General features: G+C 37.5%; 1 protein-coding gene and 1 long non-coding RNA gene across 7 annotated transcripts in view; both read right to left on the reverse strand.

Annotated features, from left to right (window-relative positions):
• LOC5572028 (potassium voltage-gated channel protein Shaker) overlaps positions 1–18,217 on the reverse strand; it is a 544,814-nt gene that overhangs the window by 204,693 nt on the left and 321,904 nt on the right. The gene's annotated exons all lie outside the window — the stretch shown is intronic.
• On the reverse strand, positions 13,904–14,408 carry LOC110674730. Its single transcript, XR_002499137.1, has 2 exons — positions 14,119–14,408; positions 13,904–14,046 (listed from the first exon to the last, which is right to left on the reverse strand). It is a non-coding gene; the product is annotated as an uncharacterized LOC110674730 (long non-coding RNA).

Raw genomic sequence — 18,217 nt, forward strand, 5'->3', positions numbered from 1 at the left:
TTCGAACGGTACATCATCCTTATGATTCGTATGAAATCACTCATTCATGTTTTAATGCAATATTATGCACTATTGTGGACATTAGAACCAGATTCAGCCATTTAATTCGATCAAAATACTGAAAATGAAAATTGGTAGTCTACAACGAACATCGACCGGGTAAGTGCCGGCACCAGCACAATTGTGCTGGTCCCACTTTGTCCCTCCAGAAATATTTGCTGTGTGAATCGATTCTCATTTGGTCTTCACCATTTCAAAGAATGACTCTTTCACTCTCGATTCGTATCGTGCATACCTAGAAATAACGAATAGTTGAAAAGTTGCGACAGATAAAACTTTTTCAATTCTTACGGTGTTTGTTTACTTTTTGTTTACCCTGAGCTGGTGTTTTCTAAACATGATGTAAACAAAAGCTATTGTGCTTGACTACAAGTATCAATGATAATTCAATAATCGAAATCGAAAAAGTTTAGTAAAACAATGATTTATTGGCTGAAATAGTCATTCGATGTCAAGGGTGCCGAACAGCACAATTGTGCTGGTTCGTCCCGAAAGGGATAAAGACGTTTCGCATACGGACGTTTGGCATAATGGACGTTTCGCATAAAGCAGTTTCATATAAGAACAGGTAGCATTTTAAAGAAGGCATATAATTCTCTTTATGCGAAACGTCCACCCATAAAATTATGCGAAACGTCCTTATGCGAAACGTCTTTATGCGAAACGTCCCTCCCCCTTCAATAACACACCCAGTGAACCACGTATCGTATAAGAATGTGCATCCAAAATCACATATTCATGCGTCCAAAATCAGACACACAAGATGCCATATTAGGCGTTATCAATGTCAATACAAGTTGTATATAAATCCCCAATACGATTCATAAACGACAATCTGTGTTGACAACAAAACATGTCGTAAATAGTGCAACATAGAATCGCGTTATGTTATATAAACTGACAAATCATATATCAATCCAGAAAGCATCGTATGAAATCGCAATAACTTAGCAAAAATTGCCATCCAAATTTGGCATCTGCTGACGATGGGCCTCATAGAACAACAAAGTATGTGTCGCTGTACATGAAACATGTATTAATATTGGCAAAAAATCACCCATCGGATATGCAACCCTTGGTGGTACAGTGGTTAGGTGCCTGAATACTGATCCAGAGGTCCCGCGTTCGAGACTCGCTGGAAACTTTTTTTTTATTTTCATCCAAATTTTGTGGCATCGTATATCTGATCGCAGAAAGTCCGAAAAAGTCGTGCCAAGTACGAATATAGTTTCCACTTTGATAGGTATATAGCCTTTTCGTGCATTCTATACGATTGAATTGATTCATATAGAATGATGTATAACAAAAGTTATACCAACCAAAATGTTGACTGGGCATGTATCATTCATATACTTTTACTGAAGTTGAAATAGAAACGCTTGGATTTTTCCGAATGTATCGTTAATGCTTCCCAAAACCAATGATTAAACTTCTAGCTTAAGGTGAAGATGCATCGTAGCCAAACCTCAAATTTTCAAAAGCTCAAATCTTGAGAACCAGACAGCAGTTCGAGCTGAAAGCTTAAGCGTTTGGTCACACGCTGGTGGTGACCAATCGATTAAGTTTCTAGCTAGACCGGTTGCTTAGTTCTCTAGATTCGTGCTCTTGAAAATTTGAGATTTGGCTTCGATGCATCTTCACCTTAACAAAGACTCCTTTGTAAATCTGCGTCACATCGACATCCGCCACTCACTGTTCGCATCAGTTTGGCAAAACCCTTTCAAATTCCTCCGCTGGCTGACTGACTTGCCTCGAGTAGCGAGAAATCCTTTTTCGGGTCGCTTGTTCGGGGCAGTAGAGCAAGCAAAAAGCAGCGCAGCAGTGGCAAGAGGGTTATAAAATGTGTACATAATTGCCTCATCCTGCGGCATTAACCCATCTCGAGAGGTTCGGCAAAAGTTTTCGAGTCTCGCCACTACTAGTGGTGGCTGTCGTTGTAAGACCAGCCAACAGTGGAGCATTCATATGCGTTGTCAGGGTAGAACAGCAAGGACCAAGACGGTTCAAGTTTTTCGACTTTCTTCGTTCTCGAGTGCCATCTTGTAGTGGCCTAGTAGTAGTAGTCATCCGTCGGTTTTCCTCACGTTATTACTGTTCTCGGTTGGTACCACACTCTGCAGGACGGTCGTTGTCTCGGGATTGGAGTTCGTCCTTTTTTTCGGTTCTTACCAAGTATCAGAAATTCCTCTTGAGATTTTTTTTTCGTCCTGGAGAGGGGTGGGAAAAGGGATTACACAGAATGCGGGACCTCCATGCTTGCGTTTGCGGTTTATTTTCCGTGGTTTCTGGAGGAAATGCTTCTGGAGTGCTCGTTTGATCTGAAGAGCGATTGCTTCGGTCGATGGGTTCGATGAGATTTGGTCAAATTTCGACTCGAGGAGATGGAGTTTGGGTGTGACATTAAAGACAAACCGGGTTATGAATAGTAGAAAAGGCGATTTATTTTGCTTTTGAAACTTTTCCTTTTATGCTTATGCTTTCTGATCATCGACCAATAGTTGTATGTAAATCTTGAAGGTTTTTTCTGGGGTAAATTCAAATTGTTGCTGTATTTTTCTACGAAGTTTTGAAACCTTGGTCATACCTGCACTTTTGTACGTCTTCTTCTTCTTGGCATTAACGTCCCCACTGGGACAGAACCGGCTACTCAGCTTAGTGTTCTTATCAGCACTTCCACAGTTATTAAATGAGAGCTTTATTAGCCTCAATTGCCATTTTTGCATTCGTATATCGTGTGGCAGGTACGATGATACTTTATGCCCAGGGAAGTCAAGGAAATCTCCATTACGAAAAGATCGTAGACCGACCGGGAGTCGAACCCAGACAACTTCAGCATGGCTTTGCTTTGTAGCATCGGATTCTAACTACTCAACTAAGAAAGGCCCCTGCTTTTGTACATAGTGTAGTCAGATTTACCGAGCGTAATCAATGATCCTTGTAGAGGATATGTGTTATGTTTGCAATGATAGCGGCTTGCTTTAAAATCGTATGGTTTGTTAAATTTATTTGATATTTTGAATCTAATTATACCTTCTTATAGATAACGTGTGTCAATTTTCTTGTAAATCGAAGCCATTCAGTTCTTAGGTGCTGCTACTGGCTATTTATATCAAATAGTTGGACTTTTTAAGCCAATTGGCATCATCGTACCTGCCACACGATGTACGGATGCGAAAATGTCAACTATGGCAAAGAAAGCTCGCCGTAAAAAACTGTAGAAGTGCTTTTTAGACACTAAACTGAGATGCAGGCTACGTCTCTGTGAACATGTTATGCCAAGAAAAATTAGAAAGGAAGAAGAAAATAGAAGAATTATGTGATTATCTTCAGCATTGTTGAACGAGCGTAATTAGTGGAAGTAAGATAATTTTAAAAAGCAGTTCATACCAAACAAAATAATTCATCTAAGCAAAATTGAACATTGAATCAACGGACAATATTCGTCGTTTAAAATTCATAGGAACTCTTTTATTCGGGCGTATACAATGCAGATCACTAAAATCAAGAACAGGGTAGATGTTTCAATTATAGCAATAGCTGGAACTAGTTAATTACCATCAACCAGTCATGCTTACGTTTTAGAAACGAGGCAAAAATGTGATTTTTATCCAAACTTTTGACATGTTCTATCCGTAATTGATACATCTACCACTGAAACAACTGTTCTATAACACGTTGAACGCATTTCGCGGCAAATGAAATTTCGATGACACATACAGGTCCATATTTTCAAATAGCTGGCAAAAATTCAATTTCCAAAATTTGTTTCAGGTTAAAAAACAAAGTCAAACATATGGAAAAAAGGCATTGAGAAAATACCGCTCAAAGTTTGAAGTTTGTCTCCTCACACATTTTTTTTTATTTCCTAGTACATTTTTGCATGTCATTTTAGATAAACTTAAAAGTAGATTGGAGTACATTGTACCTTTTAATTCCGCCCTAAATGCTTATCTTTGACAGATACGCGTAATTCGACTACCACTTGCAAACTTCTTCACAATCCGCACAATCCGCTCCCCGCCACTCCTCGCGGAGAAATCTTGTTCAAACGTGCGTGCAAAAGATTCTTCTTGCCGAAGTTTGCCTAAATGATAGTTGTTTGCAAAAGTTGAGAGCCAAAAAATGTATGGAAAACAGCATTTTTGTTAGAAAAGTGTCATCAAAAGCATGTTCCAAAACACTTGTAACAGCTAAAATAGTAAAATATTGAGAATGCGCAAATTGTGCCATTATTTTTAAAACTGGACCACTGTGCAACACTTTCTGGTTGTGTAAGCCCTGATTAAGTTACGCTTTTTTGCATATTTAGTTTCTTCAAAATTTATCTTGCTTATCATAAGAAAGGGACCAAACTTGCACACCCGATTTTTTTTTGACAACTCCAATAAAAAAAGTTTTTCATGGATGACTTATGGAATATTGATTAAATTTTTGAATATGAGTACTTAAAACATCTCGTTTGTAACCTGCACTGAAAAAAAAAAAAAATGTTTCAAAATTTAATGTCGATAAAAAAAATATCACTTTTTATTATAATAAAGATAGGCAATATTCGATTCATCTTCACCTTAACATACTTCCCACAAAACTACTGCAGATTGATGCTAGTAATAAGTCCAATAAATCGGCTGAATCAGATAGTTTCTGACCGTGAAATAGTAAGGAATATATTTTACCAGACTTTTGGTAAACTTATGCGAAAATAAGACCAAGTATAACGTTTTTTCAAAACTTGGAAGTTTTGTGTCACAAGAAATGTATAACATTTTTAGCTCGCCAGACCACTTCTCATAGGTCGTTTAGACAAAGGCCTACATTACCATAGTTGAGTTGAATTGCAACTTGGCACTTTGTTGGTAGCCTACCTTGTTGCTTTTACAAATTATAGTTCTTACAAAATATTTCAAAATTTTCCATGAATTCATTCTATTTTAAACTTAAATGTAGTAAATGTTGGTAAGCCTGTCGAGTTCCTACAATGCTCAAATGAATGAGAATAATTGATTGAAATTATTATGATTGAAATTGTGCTCAATTCCACTAAAATATTGCCTTTTTGAGTATAAATCTGAATCCTAAAATACCTTGCATCCTATAGTGCTATAATTGAATGACACGTGCTTAAAACACCAAATTATGAGCCTCGGAATTTAAATTTGTTCACTAGATTTCTCTGCGTAGTATTAGTCTACAATTGTAGTAAGTAATAAGTAGATAATATTCTTCTTCTTCTTTGAATTACGTTTCTACTGGGACAGTGCCTGCTTCAGGTTACCACTCGACTAAAGACGACCCATAAGAAAAATATTTGAAAATGTTACGGTGATTTCGCACTTCACCTGAAATTCTTGCATAAAGTGTAGCCAAGATATAGTCAGGATAATTTTTAAGACACGTTTTGGTAAAAAACTGGATGATAAAAGAATTTTGAAAGGAGTTATGGAAGAAACGTTTGATTTACTTATTTAAGTGATTCTTTAAAAAATGTGATGCAGTATTATTTTTATACCATTCAAATCATCTCAGCAGAATCTGGACTGATAAAAGAAGAGTTGAGTATTGTACCTTTTAGTTCCTCCCTAATTGCTTATTCTTTGCCAGATGACATGTGTTTCGACCCCACTGAATGCGAGTAACTGATACTGGCTACAAGTGGTAATCAAGATACGCGTATCTGTCAAAAGATAAGCAATTGGGTCGCAGTTAAAAGGTATAGAGCAATTCTCGCTGAAACCAGGCCGCCATCGGCACCCATCGTTAGAATTTCAATTTTATGTCACTAATCGCTAGTTTTTGATAAAACTTAAGGGTGGTCCTTTCGGTTTTTTTTTTCAAATTGGTGGACCCCTCGTACGCCAGCCAGCTAAACAGATTGCGAAAAAGCCCATTTTTTTTATAAATCTTGGGTATTTCTTCACGTGATATATCATATATTTCCCTTGGAACACATAGCAAACTTAGTGGCATCGTATAGAGAAAATATATAGCTTTCATTTGAAGTTAAAAAAATTTTGGCCGCCATTTTGAAATTGGCCGCCATCTTGAATTTTGTAAAAAAAATCGTTTTTTCATTATTAGCGCACCGCTAGTTTTGAATTCTGAGATCACCATCAGGAAGCTGAGGAAAAAATGCGTAGGATAGGCTACAGAAACTAGGTGAGCAATGGTATTTACCCTATGAAATGAACGATTTTCTAAATCATGTTCTACGATTTTGACGTATTTGGCGAGTGCAATCAATGCAAACAATATTTTTTGTACAATAGAGAAACAAGTTTTCAAACGTTGGTGTTTAATCCGAGTCGAGTGAAGAATAAGAGTATTGTTTTGAGTGATAAAATCTGGCGGTCATCTTGGATTTTGACGCCATCTTGGTTTTACGTAGTAGAATGAATTTTTCACCTTGATAGCACTCAGCATGTCGAATTTAGAGGCTACCTATAAAAACAAGGTTACGTATACTATTCTTCTTCTTATTCTTCATTTTCCTGACGTTACGTCCCTAACGGAACTGAGCCTAATACTCAGCTTTATTAGTTATAAATACAGGAATTTTCTTTTATAATGCGATTTTTGATAACAGAATAATTCTTCGACATTTGTTTGAAGTCAGTAATAATGAATAAATAAATTCAATAAATTAAGACCGTCCAAAAACATTGATAGCAATAAACAAACATTTTTTTATCGTTTTCATTTTTGTTCATTGAATGAAGTTTATAGATTGCGCGTTGGGGCATTAGTAAGTCTTGTGGTAATAGCTGTAGTTTTAACGTAAAAAATTGCCAAAAGTACATTAATTTAGAATGGAAATCTTAAATTTTTAAGCCAAAAAAATCCTTGATTTTCTGATCCATAAAGTATCGATTTTACTACTGCCCAACATGCATGTGAAAAACAGCGAAATTGAAAAATGAGAAGCAGGCTTTGTTCTAATGTGGACGTAATGTCGAAATGCAGGTGTATCAATTTGAGGTTGGAAAATCTGGCGGCCATCTTGGATTTCAGCGCCATCTTGTTTTTTAGCAGTAGAATGATTTTTTATCATCTCAGCGCTCATCATACTGAATTATGGTGCCTCCGTTAAAAACAATCAGATTCTTTCTTTCTTATGTTACCCCAGCTGTTTAACTGATTGTTCAATTCTATCACTGGTTTCAGACCAAATAAATGAAAGAATAGGGCGAGATTGAAAACTGAAAAGGCAATAGATGGCTCTTTTTCAATGGTAGTAAAAACGAAATCCTTAAGCAAAGAAAGCACCACGGAAGATGAACTAAACACAAAAAGTTATGTATTCACTTTACACTTGATTTCTAATCACTACTTTTTTTATTCAGTTTCCTAATGACAAGCAATTTACGTTTTCATTATTTTCCATGCGTTTTGACAGTTCCATGTTGAATCCATGTTGAAAGTTTGAGAAATTTGAGAATCCAGCGTAGCGGGATCAGTGGGAGGAATACAAACAATAGTGTCGTCGCTCGGCGGCCGGTAAGAGAAAGAAACTGAATGTTCGAAAGGTTGTTGTCTGTAATTTTTGCCGCTGGCGCCAACTGTTAGCGTTTGAGAACAAAATAAACAGTCGTTACCCTATTAATGCTATTTTTCAACTCGAAGATATGCAGAAGAAGCATTCAGGTAGCTAATGAGCGTTAAAAACATATTTGATAATTTGTTTTTAAAGCTGAGGGACTGGCTCTGTTCCAGTAGGGACGTAACGTCAGGAAAAAAAAAGAACAAGAAGACGAGTAAGTGTAACGATGGCATTAAAATTCAACATGTTGAGTGCTATCAACGTGAAAATTCATTCTACTACTCAAAACCAAGATGGCGTCAAAATCCAATATGGCCGCCAGATTTTTTCACTCAAAACAATACTCCTATTCGTCATCTGACTTAAATAATACAATAATGATTGAAAACTTGTTTCTTTATTGTACAAAAAATGATGTTTGCATTGATTGCACTCGCCGTATTCGTCAAAATCGTAGAACTTGATTTAGAAAATCGTTCATTTCATAGGGTAAATACCATTGCTCACCTAGTTTCTGTAGCCTATCTTACGCAATTTTTCCTCAGCTTCCTGATGGTGATCTCAGAATTCAAAACTAGCGGTGCGCTAATAATGAAAAAACGATTTTTCTAACAAAATTCAAGATGGCGGCCAAATTTAAAATGGCGGCCAATATTTTTTTTACTTCAAATGAAAGCTATATCCTTTCTCTATACGATGCCACTAAGTTTGCTATGTGTTGCAAGGGGTGTCCGGCCATTTGGCCGAACGCCGTTTGGCCGAACGCCATTTGGCCGAATGCCATTTGGCCGAATGCCATCTGGCCGAACGGGTTATTTGGCCGAATGTCATTTGGCCGAATTACGAACAAAAAATAATCCAATTACTACAACACTGATGTGCAGGATTCAGAAGAGTGGCCCAATAACTATGATAGGATGAGACGTTATGTTTGTTGAGAATGAAAAAATCGACTAGTTAAATCAGGACGAAGTTGTGAAATTCACACTGTTTCAAGACTATAAGCTGATGATTGGTTCGTTTCTGGGTTATCAACGGTGTGCTGAAGTTTAAGATGATCTTCAATTATTTCATCCGAAATTTTTCCTTCTTTCAAACATAGGCTGTTATTTCGAGTTCAACTGGTTTCAATATTATTGGCAATAATTTCGCTTACATTTTAAATGGGAATTATACCTTCTTTAAGTCAGCGGCAGTTCTTTGTGGTTATACTGATCTAACGATTATTTGCATTACATTTGCTTATGTTTTCATAGAAGTTTTTTTATTCTTTGTCAAAAGGCTGTTCTTTCAAGAGAAACGTATTGCTCATAATTATTGGTAATAATTTCACTTATAATTTAAATGGGGATTTTACCTTCTTTAAATCATCGGCAGTTCTTCGTAGTTATACTAATATAACGATTATTAGCATTACCCTTACTTATATTTTCATATGAGATTTTTCCTTCCTTTTCCCAAAGGCTGTTCTTTCACTATTATTGGAATTAAGGCGTTAAGAAAGTATTATAAACGTTCATAGAGTCTTATTGAAAACAGCATAAGGGTGATTGGAGATGTTATTCTCTTTCAAAATTAAGATTGCAACGTGTGAACTGAACTCTACACCGTTGCTTGCGTGAAGCGTACACTCACGTCAAAGAAACTAACTATTTCTCCGTTGTCAAAGGAATAAGCCATTATTTCGTGTTTTCAAAAGCTTCATGTTAATTTGATTGCTAGAACTATGAAATAATTTACTAAGTACGATTCTTGAGAAATCCAAGCAAACCGATCCTGCAGAAGGAAGAGTAAGTCGTAAACCGTTTTAGTCACTGTCAAAAGTTGATTACAAACGCTATGAGAAAAACCTCTATTGGCAGCTGTTACCGTTAGTAGAGAAGTGAATAGTTGCTTTCATTAAGAATGTTCTTTTTTCAGCTCGGACTGTTTCTTGAGCTGAAGAGCTCATTATGATGGTTTATTCTCCTTCAAAAATGAGCTGTTCCTCGAAATTCAACTATAAAATTCATTTCAATTACCGTAAAACGGGGTAACTTTGATAGTTTTTCGAAGAAAACTTGAATATTTATGCATGCTGTTTCAAAGAATTTTAATTCATATTTTTAAAACAAGTACTGGTATCCTAATTATCGATTCCAGTTGATAGATTTCCAAAAGATTTATTCATAATGGATATATAATTTTTCATATAATCGAAAGTCGGTTTTCTGTTTTGAGGTAACTTTGATAATGGAACATCACTCGAACAAAATTGAATGAATTACAGAACATTTGTAGGGCGTTGCATATCTTTAGGCGTTTAACGGTATATGGAAATTTCTGACTTAGATTACAAAAATGGTCCCAGTTTGTAAAAATAGTATTCGCTAAGAGTTTTGAGACCGAATTCGAGTTCTACTATAACTAGGCTATCAAGTATAAGTGACGAACTCATTATGACTTCATCAAATAGTGATCGTAGAACAGATTGTTTGAGAGCATTTTAAAATTGCTAAAATCTTATAAATTTTCCATATTTGCATATAAATCCTCAAATGTACTTGATTCCAACGGAAATAGCTTTAACATGAAGTGTCATACTAATACTCTTTACTTTTTCATTCGTTTTGCATACTATGTTGAGAGTCTCGCATTATCAAAGTTACCCGCATTATCAAAGTTACCCCGTTTTACGGTACATGCTAACTGTTACAGTTCCCTATAGTTTCATTTTCGGCCAAACGGCATTCGGCTAAACGGCATTCGGCCAAATGACCCTTTCGGCCAAACGGCATTCGGCCAAATGACCCGGAACCGTTCCAAGGGAAATATGAGACATCACGTGAAGAAATACCCAAGATTTATCAAAAAATGGGCTTTTTAGCAAACTGTTTAGCTAGCTGGTGTACGAGGGGTCCACCATTTTGAGAAAAACGAAAAGATCACCCTTAAGTTTTATCGAAAACTAAGGATCAGTGACATAAAATTGGAATTCTAACGATGGGTGCCGATGGCGGCCTGGTTTCAGCGAGAATTGCTCTATAATGCTCAAATCTCCTTTTTTTATTCTCTTTAGGTAGTAATGAGTAATCATCCTGTTTAGTTTTGTAGTGTTTTCCTGAGTAATTCTGAAAGTATTCACTGGAAGAATTGAGCAGAAAATATCTGAAAGACTTGATTGGGGAGTTTCGAGAGGTTTTTTCAGTATAAGTATGCCAGAAGTGTTTACTTTTAATTTAAACTCTTGAAAGAATTCAATTTAGAAGAAATTCATAATTTAATCTATATCTCGAAGAATTTAAAGAAAGAAATCATGAGTACCTGAGCCCAACGCCGCCTGCCGTGTTTTATGAGCTATTATCAAGCTTTTAACACTTGGTACATCTCATGATTGCCTTATTTTTTGTTAACCGCCGAGTATTGTACGCAGCATCTTACGTTCAAACACCCAGAACGCTTTCCGGTCGACCTTTTTTAACGTCCAAGATTCATATAGGATCATAAGTTTTGTATAGCGCGAATTCTTCGTCTTCAGGCTGGTTACGGAGCCCGTAAAAAGTCATATTCGCAGCTGCAAGACGCCTTTTCATCTCGCGTGTAACATCATTATCGCATGCCACTAGTGTACCAAGGTAAACGAATTCTTCCCATTCTTCCAAATCGTTCACCACCTAGCAAGACTCCATTATCAACATCACGATTGGAACCACGTCGTCTACTGGCGATCATGTACTTTGTTTTGCCCGTATTGATGGTTAGTCCATTCCTCGCAATCTCCCTTTTGAATGTATGAATGCCTCTTCCACGCGTCGACGATTGATTCCTATTAAATCGATATCGCAAAACCATGAGTACCTGAGCCCAACGCCGCCTGCCGTGTTTTATGAGCTATTATCAAGCTTTTAACACTTGGTACATCTCATGATTGCCTTATTTTTTGTTAACCGCCGAGTATTGTACGCAGCATCTTACGTTCAAACACCCAGAACGCTTTCCGGTCGACCTTTTTTAACGTCCAAGATTCATATAGGATCATAAGTTTTGTATAGCGCGAATTCTTCGTCTTCAGGCTGGTTACGGAGCCCGTAAAAAGTCATATTCGCAGCTGCAAGACGCCTTTTCATCTCGCGTGTAACATCATTATCGCATGCCACTAGTGTACCAAGGTAAACGAATTCTTCCCATTCTTCCAAATCGTTCACCACCTAGCAAGACTCCATTATCAACATCACGATTGGAACCACGTCGTCTACTGGCGATCATGTACTTTGTTTTGCCCGTATTGATGGTTAGTCCATTCCTCGCAATCTCCCTTTTGAATGTATGAATGCCTCTTCCACGCGTCGACGATTGATTCCTATTAAATCGATATCGCAAAACCTAGGAGCACATGCTACCGTGTAACGATGGTTCCGCTTCCTTGCACACCTGTTCTTCTAATGGCTCATTCGAGGGCAATGTGGAACAAAAGGTTCGAAAGCGCATCTTCTTCCTTCAGTACAGGTTACAAAGGAGGTCAAAATATCATCCGCAATCCGCTCACTTGATTTCGATCCATCTAACGTTTTACGAATCAGTCTAATAAGTTTCGTCGGAAAACCATGTTCTATGTCATAGCCCTTTTCTCTGCACTGAATCGTACGTCGCCTTAAATCAATAAACAGATGGTGGATCTGCAAGTTGTATTATCGTAACTTATCAATGCTTGCAACATTCTCCTAATCTGGCACCTTTTGGCATTCCTTATCTTGGTTTGATGATTCCGTTCCTAGGTCGTCTCTGTGTAGTACCTATAACCTCTCGCGCTGCTGTGCTCACCGCTCTGAGGACAGATTGTTGATCTACGTTGGCTTCCCTTAACCACTCATCAAGCTTCCGGCGGTATTCGACTGCTACATCATTTGATGACAAACGCCGAATATTGAAACGCAATGCTTTTGTGCTCGCCACGGTAGACAACCGTGCACGAATCTTACTGATAACGTGATAGTGATCAGAGTTGATGTTTTGACCTTTGGAAGTCTTCACATCGATGACATCCGAAAAATGCCGGCCTTACACCAAAACGTTGTCTATTTGGTTGCATAGCTCGCCATTTGGGTGCATTCAGGTGTGCTTCAGAATGTCTTTGCGTGCAAAGTAGGTACAGCTGATGGCCACCTCTCTAGTTGCGGTGAAAGTTACTAATCTTAGGACATTGACATTGTTGGCGGAGTGAAGGCTCTCCGCACCAATTATTGGACGGAAAACTTTAAAAGGTTAAAAGCCATTGGTAACAAAATAACTTACTCGTTGATCCTGATCAAGTGAATGAATAAATATCCAAACTATCATCACTAGACAGTAGACTAGTTCTCTTTATCACAGTACTTCTTAAAAACGAGTTGATCCTTTTATGTACTTAGAAACAACGAGCTACATAAGTACTACTCAATAGCTTTTAGAGCAATGTAATAAATTATCTGAGTTTTATGCAGTTTCTATCAGGCATTGAAAAAGTTCAGCTCATGAGCAAAAATCGGACGATTTCATGCTAATTTGATGCTCATTACAGAGGTAGGCCGTGAGCAACACCGATCGGTGAACTTTGATGTTCATCTTCAGAGGCGCATCTGATTGTCGTCGCTCATCAATAAAAAATCAACTGATCTTATTGACAAATAACTACTTTTTGGCCATTTTGAAAACATAATGTGGTAATTGTATTTTGGAGTAAAATAATGCAGCCCGTCCCTTCAACTTATTGTTCATCTTCCCGAAAAAGAGGCTGACAAAATCGGGTCATCTATGTGTTATTTCCTATTGGTTGAACGGAAATAATTTGGTAATATGCAATCTCCCTGAAATGGACCAGGGTAATTTTCGAAAGTGGTGTGAAACCGGTATCAACGATTCGTTTTCACTGTTTGATCTAAATCGAAAAGTTTTCTGATCTAGACTGTGCCTACGGCTGAAGAGTTATTTTGTTTTGTCTACAATCTATCTGATACGTCAATTTACCTACTATGTGAACAAAACAAGGAGCAGATCGATCCCAAAAATCTATGGTGAAGTGAGCTTTCGTACATTCCCTTTAATATAAATTATCCTCCTTCTCATCCCATGGACATCAACACTGTAATGCTAAGAAAATAATACCAAAAAATCTAAACTTTGTAAATGTTCTATTTGAAGAAAACAGTATCTTGCAGAAAGTTCGAAGATAGCAATGCGCACATTCACAATTACATTTATACCGTTTTTGCTGACAATGTATACGTTAAACGTGAACTGATTATATAAAGATAAAAATTGGAAATTGATCAGATTAAATACTACAGAAAATACAAGTTAAGTTGATTTTTATTACACCAATTAAACGATAATAACTCTCTGGTACTATCGAAGCGCTGCGGGTTTTTATGGTGGTTGTTCCCCTGCAAAATGATCGCCAAGCTCTATGATGTTATAAAGTACGGATGAAGGACCTAGAATTGGTATACAAAATTCATAATTTTATCAGTCTAGACTGTAGGATTAAAACCATTTTTTTGGAATACCTGCAGCGTCAGCTTTCAGCATCACGTCACTTGAGCAACGCGCGGATTTGCGTGACATTTTGAACATTCGCTGTTTTTCATTCACTTGATGTCAGGTTAACTCAGATTGTAATTTGAAAAAGCATACTTCGATTGAGTTATGTAAAAACTCCAGTTCATTGTTTATCATGGCAACGAACTTCCGTGATCATTCATTGGAGTCCGAGCGAGCAGCATAGTTCGCTCACAGACGGTGGGTACTATGATTATTGCAGGATCGCGCTCACAGTGCTCGCTCACATCTTCAATGCCTGGTTTCTATCACTGAGTACAGTTTACTCTCCACATCTTTTTGAAGCGACCATATAGATTGGCAGATAGTTGAAATATAAAACACAAGATTATAGCTGAAGTGGTTGCAGGACTATCAGGTTAGCCATGAAAATCTATTGTTACTATGACTCTGCTGTAGATATTTAGATATTGACTTTTGAGATACAGATATTTGACTTAGTCCATACAAATTTTAAGAAAACGGCGATTTTAATGATTCAACACTATTCGTTCACTATGCCTGTATCTTATTTATTGATTAATTTAATATTTTTGACCGCTTTAAGATAAACATTACTGTAATTCAATTACACATTTATTGAAAGTCAAAAAATATGTTTTCCCCATTTCACGATAACACATGTTTTAAACCCGTGATTGATCAATCATGTTCAAGTGTTTGTACCATCCTGTGTTAAAATCTCCGCCGCTGATTCGAAAACTGTTTGCCCTCGGTACCCACTTACAGTGCTCGACCACACGACCCATACAAACACTCCGACCTGTAATGTACAACAGCAGCCGGCTACGCGATGAGAGAACGCGAAGAGCAGTGATATTGAAATGTATTTAAGTCGTTCCCTGGCTATTTTAGCGCTTTTAGTGTATTTATAATTTTTCTATTTATACCCTACGGCTACGTGTTCCATTACCCTATTCTCGGTGTTGGTCGAATTTTGTGTACTCTCGGTGCCGCCCTCCGTCCGTTCCTTTCCCCCCATTCGGTTGTGACGGACAGTTGGTCCGTCCGAACCACCGAGAAAACCCTTCCGACCGAGCTGAAAGAGCAGAGCAAAGTACTTTTTTTCTATTCTTGGTCCACCGCATTCCCTCCCACTCGATATTTCCACGCCATTGAGTGATTTTATTCTCACATGCCGTTCTCGTTCTCGCATCGCATCGCAGTAGGTTTCCGCATTACAAATCTCGTCTCTACGGCAACTGAGCAGCATCTTTTCGCCTGCTTTGTTTGTTTGTTTGTCTCACTTGTATTAAGGTTTCCCCTCAAATAAAGTGATAGGATATTCTGATGTTATATGTTGGGGTTTGATATGGATTCAGTGTCATAAGTAATTAATTGACACGTATAATAATAATCATGTTCCGAGATATCAGAAAACGGATCGGTAATCGCAAAGGGGTTCTCCGCAACCTCTGCAAGGGTAAACATTTCTTTACTATCCACGTCCCCAACGATTCACTGAGGGAGGCTGAAGCACAGCCAAAGAAGAACTCCAACGGCAGAAGCACAACAAGAGAAACAACTTCCGCAATTGCTTCGCGAATGGCAAGAAGGAAATTTGATCGTTTTCCGCTCTTCTTGGTTTCCCGGCTGCTTGATGCTGATGCTGTTGCTGTGCTTGCTTAGATTCCGTTCCGAGTAAATCTCACTTGGGAAAAACATTTGGTGGAATGGTGGTGACGTTTAGATGACAGCAACACCAGCAACGGGTCCTCCTTTCCACTAGGGGAGGGTCTGAGGAATGATGTAATGGCAATTATTCCCCTCGTTTGCATCGATCATTTCCCAGAGCTAATTAAAGTGTCGTTGTTTAGCTAAGCTCCCCCCTCCTACCTTCATCTCCACCACCGGATTGGTTTCCATGAGTTGATGTATTGCTTCTTGCTCCAATCGACATGAGCATTTGGGATGTCGTTTCGGATGATGGCGAACAAATTGACGATGGAATTAGGTGGTGAGCGGGAGCAGAATGGAAAAAAGCTCATGCCTCTTGGGAGCTTTGTGGGAAAACTTTATGCCATGTGTTGTCGGAAAGCCTTCGCTAGATGGCATTCGGGAGCAATTTTGGTGCGATGCGGCAGAATTGGTGGTGTGTCTATTTTGTTGGAGATAATTTATCTGTGTCTGATATGTTTTGATGTGTCCAAGTATTATTGAAATATCAACAATTAACTTAAATTATTAAGTATCATAAAAGATGTTTAGATTCATATATTAACTTCTATATATGTTTTTATTACGTATAGAGTTTTAGAGAGCCATTTACAAATTTTTACATTGAAGCAAACGAAATACCAAAATTAACATTTTCTTTTACTTTATAACTCCGTTGACACTTACAGATTTCTACGGGAGATAATCAAGTGTTTATATCATTTATTTTAATTACATTGTACTGTAAATCCGTTTTCCTCTTATAATTCTAATATTTCAGAACAAATAAGTGCTGTTCGCTTGTCCAACGAGTGTAAGTAAATGCATATTAATGAAACAATGCATCTTGATCATATTGTCGCTTGTAGAAGCGGGATTTGGGGCAAGTGTGTCACCTTAAGCAAATTGTTCTCTAACTTTGTCTAAAGCGAAGTATGCACTTCAACAGAAAAGTAATCGCCTATCTCGATCCGTGGGAAATTTCTTGCAAGAAATGCTCAAGAAAAGCATTTTTCTTCGATCGCAGTACGCAGTTGAAAAGAAATGTCAATTCAAATGGAGCTCACTGTAGGAAATTTCTTGACCATTTCTTGGGCAGAAATTTTTACTTTTCTTGAGCGGAACAGCATATTTAGCTTAAAGCTTAAAAAACCCACAAATTTAGCCTCATGATGTTAGTTTCACATCTTTCTATAAGCACAGTGCCATTTAAAAAGAAAATAATTTCAAAAAGTATTATTGACCATTCTACGAATTTTTAGATTCGAGAGAAATTATTTATGTGCTGCATACAATTTGCACACACACTAACTTAGCAGGCGTGTGGTTTAAAAGCTAATGACGATCCAAAATAATTCAAAGCAATCAAATAAAATGCATGAAAGTACCTTTATGGTTATGCTTATTACAACGCAATAAGCATGTAAAAAGGTCTCCACCGTATTGCCAGCTACACACCACTAGCAGAACTATTTTACATTGTTCCTTTAGCATGGTCTTTGAACAGCCAATACAGCTGCTGGTAAAGCTCATTGGGAAGTTTTTTCTTCGAGAAGATATTGTTTGTTGGATCTAAAATAATTGAGTCATCCAAATCGTCCTCAGAATCAGATCTGTTTCCCGCAGATTCAGGACGTAATCGTTTAGTGGTTCGGCATTCTTGCTAACGGAAGATCCTTCAGCAACTTGGTCTACGTCGTTCTCTAATGGTTCACCCAAGTACGTTGAGAAACGAACCTAACTTGTTTCTCTGCACTGGGCACTGTAGCATTCGGTGGCGTTTCTAGCAATGTTCGGATTGCATTCCTGGACTGAATGAATTTAATTCACCGGTGGATGAGTCAATTTTTGGCACACAAAATCAAACCAAAGGCAAAAAAATTAGTCTCCAAGCATGCTGCCAAACTAATGTGTGAGGAGTACAAATATTCACTGAGCAAAAATTTTCTGCACAGTAGTCTAATAAGGTGCAAAATGCTCAATAGTTTTGGAGCTCCTTAAATATCATCAAAAAATACCTAATTTTCAACACTATGGGGCAAGACGACCACCTAATGAATTTTCATGTAATTCTGCTTGTAATGAAATTTTCTTTATTTCCTGTTAATATTGATGATGCTTTGCAGAGCCTAATTGATAATTTTAAAAATATTTTTAAGTTTACCGTAATAAGGGGATGCTTTATAATCAGGTTCATCACATGCGGAACTCTCTACTAGTCAATTCGAATTGCTGAAATCGTTATTTGTGTCTCCATTCAATACGATTTATGAATTAACCTTTCATTACGGAGGAACTGTATAATATTACACTAGATCAGCACTGAATAACGGTAAAATATTGATGAAAATAAATAAAACAGTTCTTAAAACGACAAAAACCATATAATTA

Source organism: Aedes aegypti, chromosome 1 (assembly GCF_002204515.2).
Source record: "Aedes aegypti strain LVP_AGWG chromosome 1, AaegL5.0 Primary Assembly, whole genome shotgun sequence".
NCBI classification, from domain to species: domain Eukaryota; kingdom Metazoa; phylum Arthropoda; class Insecta; order Diptera; family Culicidae; genus Aedes; species Aedes aegypti.